Source organism: Lindgomyces ingoldianus (genome assembly GCF_010093535.1).
Source record: "Lindgomyces ingoldianus strain ATCC 200398 unplaced genomic scaffold BDR25scaffold_51, whole genome shotgun sequence".
Lineage (NCBI taxonomy): Eukaryota > Fungi > Ascomycota > Dothideomycetes > Pleosporales > Lindgomycetaceae > Lindgomyces > Lindgomyces ingoldianus.
The window spans coordinates 16,234-31,526 of record NW_022985212.1 but is presented as its reverse complement, the minus strand read 5'-3'; positions in this window follow the sequence as shown (position 1 = coordinate 31,526).

The window sequence follows — 15,293 nt, the reverse complement described above, 5'->3', positions numbered from 1 at the left end:
TACTATTATAGCTTAATAGTGTAAAGCTGTTTATTTTTATAAATTAATTATTTACTAATAATAAAGACTTTAGCTTATAGCTAGAATTTTTAATTATATTTAGTAATAAAAACTATATAAAGTAAAGTAACTACTTTAAAATACTAGGTAACATTATACACTAGAATTCTACTAAGTGTAAAAGAGTAACTAGAAGTGTCTTTACTAGTAAACTATATAAAATAGTTAGAAAGTTTAATAATATAATTATACTTAGTATAACTCTATAGTAAATTATATAAATACTTAAACTACTACTAATTCTAGTAGTAATCTATATAGATTTAAGGTTTTTATATAATTACCTTGTTAAGCTAGGCACTACTAGTAAAAAGTAACTTATAATTAACATTATGTTACTCTATAAATTATATAAAAAAATAATTACTAAAATTAAGTAAATTAATAGTAAAAATAACTTAGTAAATGCATATATAAAGAAAACACTAAATTAAGCTTTTTAATTATTAGTCTTAACTAACTACCTCTCTGTCAAGATAAAAGTATCTGTAGACTAGCTAAATCTTATGCGCAAAGATGCTTTAGACTAACTAAACTAATAACACTTTTATATAAAGCCTATTTTTTTATATTTTTTTTTATATTATACACACTTATTTTTTTTATTATAAGAATCTGTTACTGCTAGCACTATATAAAAAAAGAAAAGAGCTAGGGGATTATACAGTAAGGCTTAGAAAGTAAAGGATAAAGAAGAGAAAAGCTATTTATATAGCGCAACTAGCCTATCCTAACACACAGCATTACTAGGGGCAAGTCCTAACAAATAGGGTAGAGTAAAGGCAGAATGTAATTAGATAGACCTACACAGATAGAAAAGAGGTAACATGTACAGAAAGTAACTCTTTAGATAAAAAGAAAAGTTGCTAGTGTCTGTACATAGTAGTAGTGTTATAGCCTAGATATAAGCAATTGCGCATAAGCAAGATTACATATTTATATTATATAATACTTATGTGTAAACCTTTGTGCGTAAACATCTAAATATTCTTTTTTTATAGAGAGGAAAGATAAAAGCAATAAAACTAGAAACATGTTGCCCTTACCTTACCTACCTTATACGCTGTGCACACTGTACACCACTCTTACTCTTGCTACTTAAGTGCTTATACTATAAGCAGCTAGCTGTCGGAGCCTATTTAACATAAGAAGCTATTTGCAATTATTACTATGTTTAAATAATAAAGGGCTAAGCTTACATTAGCAATAATAAGCACTTTAGTATATACTAATTATTAGTTAATAGAGTACTTTATAATAATAAAGGTGCTAAATGCTTATTAAGTCTATTAAGCTAAAAAGTTAGCTTAGTATTACTTTTAAATTAAGTACACCTCTAGTAAAAACAACACTAGGGCAGACATTCTTAGCTATTGCAAATAAGATGTAAAAAATTTAAAAGTAGCTTAAACTAACAACTAGTTAAGAGTCCTACTTAGACTACACTAACTCTACTTTTAAATTAATAAAGAATTAGCCTAGTACTATATTACTTAAACAATAACTTAAGCAACCTTACTAAATGTTATAAAAGAACTAGACTAGGTTATGTTTTTAAAATTTTTAAAATTAATTAACATATTACTTTAAAAGAATTAAGCTTTTTTTTTACATAAAAGTAAAAACTCTTACTCTACTATTATTAGATAAGAAATAGATAACTTTTTTATACTAACTATTTATGTGTTCTAGCAGACTTACTGCTATGTACTTAACTTATCTAAAAAGTTTATAATTAAGTATTTTTAGCACACCTTAGTGCTACTAAGACTTATTAGTTACTGTTCTAAAAGTACTACTAGAAGAGTGTAGAAGCTACTTGTAAATAATTTGTACAGAATTACCTTCTTTATTATAAAGCTTATCTAAAATAGACCTAAACCTTTAAGTTTATTTACTCTTTTTTAATTCTTAATTAACTAATGCAGCACTTGTGTATTAACTTTAAGAATTTTTTTAAAAATAAGTCTAGTTATAACTAGATTATAGTTATAATTAATTAAATATCTAAATAAGCTATTTTTATTTCTTACTATAAAACAATTAACACCTAAAGAATAGCTTTGTTATTTATTTAATAGGTGTACTATTTTAGCTATACACCTAAAACTATTATCTTTAACTAGGGACCTTAGTTTATATCTAGTTTTTAGTCTAAATTATGTTAAATTTTAAGTGTAAAAGTTAAGCTCTTTACTACTTATTATAAGAAAATAGATAGCTAAATAAAGATTATAAATAAGTATATTAATTAAAGACTAAGGCTTTTTATATTCTTTTACTTAGATAACTAGAGTTCTTTACTGCTCTTAATTAATTAGGCTTAGATAACCTTACCTTATATAATAATTACAATGTCTTTATATTAAGTCTTATATAGCTTTAAACTATGTTAAAGCTAAAACTAGAAACATTCTATAGAACCTATTACAGCTACAGACAAGCTAAATTATAAGAATGCCCTAGCACTAGCAACCTACATGTACACAGCCTAGGCGTTAGCTAAGTCATATATAGAGAAGGCCTAGGATTAGATGTAAACTGTAGTTAACTGCTACTGCTAGCTAGTTAACTAGAAGGTTAGCAACATAGTCTACCTAAACACTAAAAACTATCTAAATAATAAAAAGGCCTTTTTAAGGTACTTAAATAAGTTAGAAACTTATACTGCCTAGAGCTACCTTTAGAGTTAAAGATATATAACGTCTTTGCACTAAACATACTTTATAAAGACCCCTAGAATCTACTCCTAAAATAAAAACCTCTAAAACCCCCTAGAATTACTATTAATAAAGTAGAGAAGTAAAAAGTAGAGAAAATACTTGCTAGTAAGCTCTACTAGAAAACACTTAAGTACTAGGTAAAATAAGTAGGACATAACTCTAATCTAGTCTAGTATAAGGCTTTAAATTTTATAAGTTTTTCTTATAAACTAAAGGCTTTTTATAATAAGCATTTAAATTAGCTAGGACTTTTAAAAGCCTTATGTAAGTAAATTAAGGCTTTTAAAGCTAGTATAAAAGGTATAGATTACTTAGCAGATTATAAGGTATAAAAGTAAAAAGTTAATTTATAGTTATATATAATAGTATTATAACTTTATAAACATAGTGCTAGGGAGGTCTAACAGCAAGCTATTAGACACCTTTAAACTTGTTACAATTCTTGCTTCGTGGAAGCACTCGGGTCGATGTTGTTCCTAGTGAGGGAGGACAGGATAAGAGGGGCCGACAGCAGGGTGTACAGTCCTACGTAATGGCTATTAGGCTTATAGAAAAGAGTAGGGTGACTAGATCGTAGTTTGTCTCTATAACAGCAGTATAGTAGCTGGGTCAAACAGTCCTGTTAGACAGAATTAGAGGTATATATAGTGCAAGATATATAAATAGTATTATAGCTCTTTAAAAAGCTAGGATATTACTTAGTCTATATAAAAAATAAACTAAACATTAAACACACTTTCTAAAAGTTATTTAAGATTAAGACTATATACATGTTTAAAGTTACTAAGAACAAGTTAGATAAGTTTATGTAAGCCTACTAAGCGCAGCTTTATAAACTCTTCTAGACTTGTTAGATTTACAGCCTCTCTTTTTATTAGATAACGCATTCTTCTATAACTGCAGGCAGCTGCGCTGCCTCTGTATCTTCTAATTAGTCTGTAAGCAAGCCCTGCCCTAACCTAGCTATATTATAGAGCGCTAGTAGTAGAGTTATGTTAGTCTAACTATAGACTGTAACACGCTGCCTCTTCTTTCTAGCAGCGTTCTTACTGCTCTGCTTACACAACTGTATTAGTAAAAGTTTGTTTATAAAGTAAGTGTTTACTTACTAAAAGGCGTTTACAACATCTATCTTCTTTATACTAAATAGCTTGCTAGTTCTACTTATTCTGTTGTTCTTACGCTATTTCTTATTTTAATTCTTTTTATTAAATAAAAATGTAACCCTGCAGCGCTTACAAATTATTAAAGTTGTCTTACATATTAACTTTATTATTAGATAAGTGTGTAAAGTGTGTAAAAAAAAACAGTAGGTGTAACACTTTTATTTTAGACGCTACATAGAACTAGCTAAAAAAAGAGAGGAGGGAACTTCTTTATAATGCTGCTATAGCAAAGGCCTGTAAGTAAGAGCTTAATAAGAAAATAACCTACTGTTTTTAAAAGTTAGAAAAGGCAAAGGCTAGAGAGTGTTTTAAACAAGATTATATCTAAAAATTACTAGATCTATTAGAGGCTTAGCGCGTAAAGTATTTAGAGGGGGACCTCTCTTCTTTAGACAAGATAGAAGCCTTTAAGGCTAAGGTAGAAAGTTAGTCACCTCCCTAGCCTTTATTAGTAAGGACTTATCTCTAAAGGCTGCTGCTATCTAGTAATAATGTAGCTATTCTTTTTAAAATAAACGCTTTATTACTTAGCTAGTTTCTTTTAAATAAGCCTAGAGGTACTTTTGCACTAATAGCTGCGCATTCTGCAAGTTCTTAGCTAGTTTCTAGGTGTTTTTACTAGTAAGCTATCTCTTTTACTTTACTAGAAATTTCTTTTTGTTTCTGTAGTTATTAATAATTTATTCTACTTTATACTTATTCTTTGTCTTTTTCTTATCTCTATGTAGCTAAAAGAATCTTTTTAGATGCTTTTTTTAGTTTAGAAACATAAAACTATAGATGTATTTTTATATGTAAGAGAAGCTTTAGTTTACAGTTGTTCTATTAGGTCTATAAGACTTTATAGAGTTTTATTCTTTTTCTACTAGCTTTCTAGAGAGTCTAGGTATTTTAAGGTTCTTAGTTTTAAGATACACATAGTCTTCTAGGTAGATTCCTAGTCTAGGTTATTATAATTTATTTATATATTATTCTATTATTTTTTAACTAGATTTAGCTTTAATTACTAACTTTTTATATATACTTTATAAACTTAATAGCTAATTAATTAATTTATTTAGATTTATAGGTTAATTTGTTTATAGCGTGAAATAAAGATTATAGCTAAAATTAGCTTTATACAGCGTTTCTTTTATTATAGCAGATTCTACTGTGTTAATAGCTAGCTGTGCTATTAGAAGCTATTCTACCTAGTTATTCTAACTATAGAAGACATATTTTCTTAGGTACTTTTCTACTTTAGCATTTACTTATTTAGTTTGTCTGTCTGTTTATAGATAGTATGCAGTAGATAACTTATGTGTTATACTAAAGTGTTGTATAGTAGCCTTTTAAAAGTTACTAGTAAACAGCTTATCCTTATTAAAAATAATAGTCTTAGGGCATCTATGTACTAATACTACATTTTACTTAAGTTTATAAATAAATTTTTTAGCTATAATAGTTTTTTCTAATAGCTATATATGTAGATACTTTATAGCCTTATCTAAGGCTACTGTTATTATATTGCACATTCTCTCTATTTAGGTTCTTTAAACAGAGGGAGTTTTATAATAAAGATTATAGTAATTATTATCTATAGCTGCTTTAGAGCTTTAATTAGTTAAAAGTATCTATATATCTTATGTCTTTAAAAATTATTTTTATTATAAGTGTTACATTTTCTAAGTACCTCTATACATAGTTATTTTACTTTAGGTATGCGTTAAAGTATAGCAGTTCTTAACTTCTTTTAAAGAGTGCTAACTCTAGGATGTCTAAACATTAGAGACTTATAGTATTTACAGATTAAGTTTTTTTATCTCTGTTTACTTACTATAAGCATGTAGAGTTTCTTAATAAGCCTAGGCCTGTTATATACCTATCCTTCTTTTCTTTTTTTAAAAAAAGTAAATTTTTTAGTTTTTTTTTTCTCTGTTAAAGTAATCTAGTCTGTAGCTAAGAGCGTTAGCCTATTAGTTCTGTGCTCTTAGAACATGCTTAATAATGCAATTAAACTAGGCAAGCTTTATTACCTACTTTACATACATTAGTAATAGCTTCTTTATAGTTAGGAACATAACTACGTTTGTGTAATCTATTATAATGTTAAAGGGCTTTACTATGCTATGTAATTCTGTTGCCTATACTTATACTATATTTAGTATTACTTTTAATTCTTTGTTAGGTATGCTATAGCCTACTTTAGGTCCTAAGAATTTAGCAGAGTAATATGCTATAAGGTGCTATTTCTTGTCTTCTTACTTTTAGTAGAGTGTAGCGCTACTCGCTTCTAGAGACGCGTCTGTATAGATTTTTATGTCTAGCTATAGGTTGTACATCTATAGTACTAGTTTAGCTATTACACTATGCTTTAGCGTTTTAAATGCTTTATTTATTTATAAAGTCTAAATAAATTTTACAGTTGCTTTTTCCTTTATAGTTATGTTTATTAAGAGTAAAGTAATCTTTAAATAGTCTTTAATTATTTGTCTAACATAGCTTAATAGTCTAAGGAATTCTTTAACCTTCTTAACTATTATAGGCTCTAGCTATTCTAGGACTTTCTGTATCTTAGCTAAGTTAATTTTTATTTTATTACTATTAACTATAAATCTTAAGTATTCTGTTTTAGTAACATGAAATTTTTATTTAAAAAGCTGTAGGTAAAGTCTATATTTCTTTAGCTTTTTTAAAACCTTTTATACTTTTTATACATAATTCTCTAGGCTGTCTTTTAAATAGATAAGAACGTTGTCTAAATATACTAGAGTAAAGACATTAAGATATAGGTTAAAAGCTATGTTAATAATTTCTTACAATGTTGCTAGAGTATTTGTTAAGCTAAACAGCATTACTAATAGCTTATATAGTCCTTATAAAGTTTAGAAGGCTGTAAGCTATTTATCTTCTTTTCTTATTCTTATTTTATTAAATCTATTCTGTATGTTAAACTTTATAAAGTACTAGGTTCCTTTTAGCTAGTTTATAATATCTTATATAATTAGAAGAGAAAACTAATTTTAAATTATGTTATTATTTAAAGTTTAGTAATTTTAATAGACTTAAATTTTTTTTTATAAAGACTAATGCTAAAGCAACTAGGCTGTAGCTTTCTTAAATATAGCTCTATGCTAACATCTAGTTAACATATTCCTGTAGAGCTTCCTTCTACACTCTTGTTAGAGGGCAGAGCCTGTAAGTTTTTAGGTTAGAGTTCTTTATTAGGTTAATAGCATAGTTCTATAGTTAATGTAGAGGCAGTTTTTCTAAATTCTTAGAGGTTTTAAACATGTCTTAGTAGTTCTTATACTAAGTAGAGATACTATGTTTTTGTTAAATTTTATAAATGCTAACTTATTTTACATCTTTATTAGTTTTAATTTTTTTATAGAAGACCTTCTTTAATTCTTCTTTTCTTATTCTTATTACTTAGGCTTTAGGCTTCTAATAAAGGAACCTCTAGAGTTTTCTTTTCTTAGAGTAGTAACTACTACCTTACTTTACTTATTTATAAATTAGACATAGGTTGTTATAGCATGCTAACTAGGTTATACATGCGTAGTCCTTAGAACCTTCTATAGTTATTATTCTCTAGTTAATAGCAAGGTTGTGTTTTTTAAGCTAGTTATAGCTAAGAATTATGTTATACTTGCCTTTTAGTAGAAGTATACTTATAGATCTCTAGTTCTTAGTGTTTAGTGTTATAAAGCTTTTATTATATGTTTTTAAGTTAATTTATTCTTTACTATATTTTATTAAAGAAGTGTTAGTAAGAGTTACCTTAAATAAGTCTTTTTTAATTTAAAAGAAGATGTTTTGTTTATGTACCTAGTTCTTATTTACTGTAGTAAAAGTGCATCTGCTATTAACTAGGGCAAGTCCTAATTATCCTTTAAATGTAAAGGTTGTAGTTAGACTATGTCCTATTCTTTGTTTTACAGCAACTAGGGCTAATATATTATAAAGTAATTCTTTACCTTTAAAAGAGTAGAAGTTTATGTTTTAAAAGTTATTAAATTTATCTTTTTTTTATATATCTAATGCTTCTTATTGCAACAGTCTGTTACTTTACACTTATAGTCTTCTACTAAGTAGTGCAATGTTAAATAGTCTTCTTTTTATACAGCCTTTTACTAAAAGTAATAGAACCTATAATTATTTCTATCTTTATAGTTTAGCTATTTCTTCTGTTTATAGAAAGAGGCTGTTTAATAAGTATAGTAATTTATAATTTTGTACGCTAAGGCTATTTCTTGCTATAAGCATCTGTTGTAGTTCTTTTTCTATGTAGGCTACTAGCCTACTTAGTGCTTATTATTCTAGTGTCTAGTGTAGTATTGTTGTGTACACTAGCACTAAGGGTATAGATAGTTGTCTAGTCTATAAAGGGTATTAAAAGGGCTTTTTTAAGTCTACTAAGGATATTCCTGTGTTTGTACTACCTGTACAGAGTGTCCCTTCCACTAGCAGTTGTCTATGCTATAAGAGGCGCCTCTGCAGAGCATACACTGTCTGTAATTCTACTGCATAATAAGAGCCTTTCTGCTAATTGCTAGGCTTAGAAGCAGTGTCTTAGGTTTCTAAAGGTCTAGTTTAGGGACTTTAAACCTAGCAGGTCTGCCTAGTTCTTCTAGTTTCTAGTTATAGACCTTTATAAAGAACTGCTATTATTCTTCTTTATCTATAATATTATATTTTACTTTAGCTATGCGTTATACTATGTTAAACATAAAATAGTTATTACTAATGTTTATTTAGTAAAGCGCAACTACATATTTATTAGAGTAGTTATGTTAGTAACTACACTTTTAGCATTTGCATTTCTAGAACCTTCTAGAGAGTTCTCTTACTAAAGTGCTAAAGGTCTAGTTATAAAAAGAAAACTATTTTTCTTTTTTTTAACATTTATTATATATTCTTAGATCTAAGTCTTTTCTTTATATTTTTTAAAAATTACAAGGTCCTGCAACACCTAATTAAAGCTATAAAAGTCTTTAATAACTACTTTTTAATACACTTTAAAGTAGTTTTTTAAAGAATAGTTTTTTTTATATTACTAGTAGAGTCTGTTGTTTAATTTTTCTAATATTTCTTTATCTATAAGGCTGTATTTAGCAGTAATAGCTTTTATTATTATAGTAGTATTTTTATTCTCCTTCTTCTAAAAGTCTAGGTAATTTTAGCAGAAATATCCTACTTTTTTACAGTTTAAGTAGGCTTTATTCTTTAACTACTTTTTTTATTCCTTAGTTAAGAGTAGCTTATTATGTCTAAGAACTTAGTTGTTCTTTAAAGAGAGGCTCTATGTATGTTTTACGTAACTAAGATTTATTAGCTTTTTGTTATATTAAAAGGACTTTTTTTCCCTAGAAATAAACTCTAGTTTTTAAGAAGTTCTTTTTTACTACTTTTCTCTCTTACACTTCTTATGTTTATTATTATAAGTTATTACTTACATAATAAAGCTTTTAAGAGTAGTTAGTTTATTATTATGCATAAATTTGTTTTTAATTATGTTACTTAGTCTGTTATAGAACATCTAGCAGAGGGCCTTTTAATTTGTCTAGCTATAGATAGCTAGCTGCTGTCACAGTCGGCATGCTTAAGCTACAAGCAAGAGGTGGTGTAACTTAACTAGATTAAACTAAGGAGCAGAGGAGCTGCTCTGCGAGTTTAATATACATGTGTGCCCCCTGCCAAGGCGCTACTCGTAGCACTAGCGTGCTACTCGTTGCGCAAGCGAGGGAGCTGATGCTGCAGAGCATGTGACGCGGTACGCGCCGTCACAGCTGCTCTCTAAAACATGCTGCATAATTCTAAGCTGTGCCTTTTTCTTATTTTAAGGTGTCTGACTTGTTAGCTGCAATTTTCTGTTTATCTATAGTTTTATAAATAGCTGTTAGAGCTTCTTTAAAAGCCTTAACACTACTAAATACTTCTTTAGTCTTAAGGGTTAGTGTAGTGCTATTAGCTCTAAAGTCTATCTAATTATCTGCATGTAGCTAGAACTAAATTATAAAGAGGCCTTTTAAGTGTAATCTTATCTAGGATATTATTTCTACATTAGTTTAAAATGCTTCTTTATTATATTGCATGTAAAGGTAGCATTTAGTAAAGAAAAGGTAAAGGTCTTTTAGCAATCCTCTAAAAGGCTTTAGAGAGGCTAATCTTAAAGTCTTTTTAGCTGTAATGCTTATTCTTTTAGTAGAGATGTTCTAGAGTTTAGCTAGCTCTACCTGTAGTGCGTGTATCTAATGTGCATTGCTAGTAGCTTGTTAAAGGTTTATTAGTAGTAAAAAGTTATTAAATTTTATTACTTTCTAGTAAAAGTTTTTAACTTTTTTTTAAAAGTTTATTAGTTTATTAACTTTATTACTAATCTACTAAAGTTTCTTAATATTGTTCTAGATTATGTTAATCTGTTTTGCTAGAACAGCCTTACTTTATGTTAGAACTTCTATAGATTCTAATAGAGCTGCGTAGGCTATGTTAGAATCTAAATTATGTTAAGTAGTTATACTTTTTAGAGGGGGTTAGTGTTTAATGTTATAATCCTTGCTTTATAGAAGCACTTAGGTTAATGTTGTTCCTAGTAAGAGAGGACAGAATAAGAGGGGCTAACAGTAGGGTGTACAGTCCTACGTAATAGCTATTAGGCTTATAAAGAAGAGTAGGGTAACTAGATTGTAGTTTGTCTCTATAGCAGTAGTATAGTAGCTAGGTTAAACAGTCCTGTTAGACAGAATTAGAGGTATATATAGTGTAAGATATACAAATAGTATTACAGCTCTTTAGAAAGCTAGAATGCTACTTAGTCTATGTAAAAAATAAACTAAACGTTAAACACACTTTCTAAAAGTTGTTTAAGATTAAGACTATATACATGTTTAGAGTTACTAAGAATAAGTTAGATAAGTTTATGTAAGCCTACTAAGCGTAGCTCTATAAACTCTTCTAGACTTATTAGATTTACAGCCTCTCTTTTTATTAAATAACGCATTCTTCTATAAATGCAGGCAGCTACGCTGCCTCTGTATCTTCTAATTAGTCTGTAAGCGAGCCCTGCCCCAACCTAGCTAGATTGTGGAGCGCTAGTAGTAGAGTTACGTTAGTCTAACTATAGACTATAACAAAACTCTTCTTTACCTTCTTCTCTACTCTTTTTTCTTTTCTCTCTTCTCTTCTTTTTTCTTTTTAGACTTTCTTTAAACCCTTTTTACTTTATTCTTAGCTACTTAAAAGTGCTGTAATATCTGCCTAAAAGTTAAATACTAAAGCCTTTAAAGCTAAAACCTAATAAAGTAGCGCAGTATTTTAGTTAAACAAGGCTACTTAAACACTAGCTGTAGGAAGACTAGCTTCCTAACTCTTTATAACCTACACTACCTGCGATAGGTTTTAAGCAAACTTTAAAATAGCCTTAAAGGCTTCTTTTTTATCTTTATTACTTCTTATGTTTTAGGCTGCTGCTTATAGCTTAAGATAGCTTTAAAGGACTAGAAATTTCTTTTTATAATATAAAAAAACTTATATGTGTGTTAGTAAACTATACCTTAGCAGTATTAAACTATATTTATATAAAGTTGCATTTTTTATTATATAAAGTGTAATACTTACATTTCTTTAATTTAAAAAACTAAAAGAAGAACTTAACCTAAAGGCTATAAGTAAGAGCGTAGGCAGCCTAAAAGCAGATAACTTAAAACGCCTCTAAAAAGGCTCTAGAAGAGAGGCAAAGCAGCATAGTAATTTTCTTTAATACTATAATTAGTTAGTAGACTAAGCTATAGAATATTAGGTGCATAATAATACCTATAAAGTAGAGATTTAGATAATAGTAAAAAAAGAAACTAATAATATTAACTAAACTATATAAGTAAAGTAAGTAAACACTTGTTACTATAAATAATAAATTTACTATATTAATAATAACTATACTACTAGTTACTACTAAATAAAAATATTATAACAAAGGCATTATATTAGTATTAGGTTTTTAGTCTATTTCTTAGTAATAGAAAACTTTTATTAGAAGATTATACTTTATTATATTTTATTTAAATTAGTTTTAAATTAGTTCTAAATATTTCTTACACACTATAGATAAAGACTATTAGCTTATAAAAAGGGGAGTAGTGTAACAATTCTTATAAATTGTTCTATCTTAGGTTGCTTAGAACCTATCTAAAGAGTCTCTATATTAGCTCTAACTATAACTTAATCCTGTCTTTTATAGTTACTTTTATTCCTTTATATATTTAGTTGCACCTTGCCTCTGTAGCTAGCTTAGTAGTTTTCTAATATCCTTTTATACAAGGCCTATAGGTGTTAATGGCATTCCTAGGTTTAGAGTCTCTACGCACTCCCATATGCCTCTAAGTGGATTCCCACCGCATTCAGACCCATTGTCTTGCCTGTGCCGTTACACTACCTACAAACTATATAGATGGATACAAAATTACAGAATCTAGCTTGCAAAGCCTTTGCAAAACATTTCTATCTATTATCTATGTACTACTAACAGCTAGAGGTGGACGGTGTTTCATTCTACTAAAAACCTAAATGCGGCTAGCGCTTAATGCTAGCCAAGTACCACAATGCTATTCCTAACTACCTATAAACTATATAGATGCATATAAAATTACAGAATCTAGCTTGCAGAGCCTTTGCGAAACGTTTCTGTCTATTATCTATATACTACTAACAGCTAGAGGTGGATGGTGTTTAATTCTACTAAAACCCTAAATGCGGCTAGCGCCCCTTGCTGCCTTGCTAAACAATTCTCTTACTAAAAACAGTTAAGACCTCTCTAATGCCTACCTTTTAACTACTCTCTCTTCTGCTACAACGCCTATATACCTTAACTAATGCTAGCCTGTAGCTTTTAAACCTGTTTTCGTCCCTTTGCGCGAAAAAAACCCTACTGTCCTAGGTCTAACCTTATGCCTGTTTCTGCTGTTTATATGCTGTGTAAGCTAAGTAGTTATTACTTGTACAATAAAACTAAACAAGTTAGAATGTGTATAGTTTTAAGTTAAATACTTTATATAAATAATAAGTTAAGTCTTTTTAAGTAAAAGTCTAGTTTACTGCTACTATTTTACACACTCTACTTGTTTAAGACTCTTAGCACCTATTTGCATCCTCTTTTATAAGACTGTATAATGCGCTTTTAAAAAAAATTGTTTAAGTTTATTACTTATTGCTAGAATTAACAGAATATTAATTGCTAATATTAATAGCTAAGGCTATTATATGCGTTGTTACTCTTAACACTACTATTAAAGAGTAGAGAGCTTTCTAATCTAACTTAAAAAATTACTAATATAGTTATTATACTTATTTTAGCTTTAAAGTTAAGTAAACTTATTCACATTTTTAATAATTTAATTATATAAATCTAATTCTTATTTTAAAGTAGACTATTTACATAGCAAAACTAATAGTTAAAAAGTAGTAAGACTTTTAGGCCTAAGCGCTTATAATTAGTAATTCTTCTAAAGTTATTTAACATTTTTAAGTGCAGCTTACTGCTACTTTTTTTTCTAATTTGCTTAGATATACTTTGTACAACATTTAGAATAAAGAATAATTACTATAGCATATAATAAAAATTTATTAAATTTAAGATAGTATTTAATAAACACTTTTTATCTAATTTAAATCCTCTTACTTAAGAAGCTATCCTTTTTATAGCATTTTTATCACATGATGTTAGCAGAACTTTTAAAGGCAAATAAATTCTTTACTAAACTCTGCTTAAATTGCTGTACAAGAATGTCTATTAAAAAGAGCATATGTAAGATTATTATGTTATGTTCTTAAGTTGCTAATATAACTCTTTTAAAAAGATAAAGAAAGTTGTACATTATATAAAGCATAGTTTAATTTTGTAAAGCAAGAAAATCTTAGCCTAAGGTTTTTATATATTTCTTTGTATAAAGATTAATTACTAATTTATATTTTAAAGCAACTTTAACTATTTAATGCTAGCTATTCTATCTTATATAATTATTAAGTAGAACTTTTTTATATGTAAAAGTAATAAAGTCTTTTATACAACCTAGTAAGCTTTAGGTGTGTATAATAATGTTGTAGAGTTTACTAAACAGACTAAGAGCTTAAAACTAGTTATTTTTCAACTCTAAGTCTACTCTAAGTCTATTTTTATCTTTAATGTTGTATAATATAAGCTTATTCTCTAGAATTAGGTTCTAGAAGAGGAAGGCCTTAATAGTAAGATAAAGAATATAGCTATTGCATTAAATACGCTAGTGTAGCGCTTTCTACTCTATATAATAGTCTTCTTAAAGATATTTTTAGATTGTATAACATAAGATGTTGTAGATAAATGCATTATTAGCAACAATAGCACTAAGTCTTTATATAATACTATAGTCTTAAAGTATTAGAAGCAGTGTTTAGAACTAATCCTCTCTACTATGTAATAGAGTTATATAAAGTGTAAAAAGCCTTCTTTATAATCTTTTATTTTAATCTACAAAGTGCGCGTAGACACTAAGTAGAAGGTGCCTATTTAGAGATGTCTAGATATCTATAGAGATATATACCTTAGATATTACTAATTAAAGCTTCTTTTATATAATGTCCTTTTAGAATAAAAATGTACTCTAGATTATTTTATTTGCTGTAAAGTAAGTAGTTATAATATAACTCTTAACCTCTAAATTTAAAGCCCTATAAAATATGTAAAACTCTAGCTATTTAACTATTTAAAATAAAAACCTTTCTATAGTTACTAGCAAAATAAGTGCTATAAAAATAACATCTTAATATTGTTTAACTGCTTTGTGTTACAAAGCTGTGTGTAGAGATGTTAAAGTTAATTATAAGTTTTTATATAAATAGGCCTATCTTTTTTTTTTACTGTCTGTACGCAGCAGCAGCGTTACAATCTGGATACAAGCGATCGCGCACAAGCAGGACCACGTATCTATGTCACATAATGCTTGTGCGCGAACCTCTGTGCGCGAACATCTAGATATCCCCCTTTTCCTCTGTACAGAGGAAAGACAAGAGTAATAGAACTAGAAACATGTTACTCTTACCTTACCTACCTTGTACACTGTGCACACTGTACACTACTCTTACTTTTACTACTTAAGTGCTTATACTATAAGCAGCTAGCTATTAGAGCTTATTTAACACTAATTAGTAGTTAATTTAATTAACTATAAATTAGCAAGAGTAATAATAAAGTACTTATACTTTATAAAGTACTTTATTTTATTACCTATCCTTTAGAAAAAGTAATAATAGAGCACCTACACTTTACAAAGTACTTTATTTAGTTACTTATTTCTTAGAATAGTAGATTAATCCTTTACATTATATAGTAAGC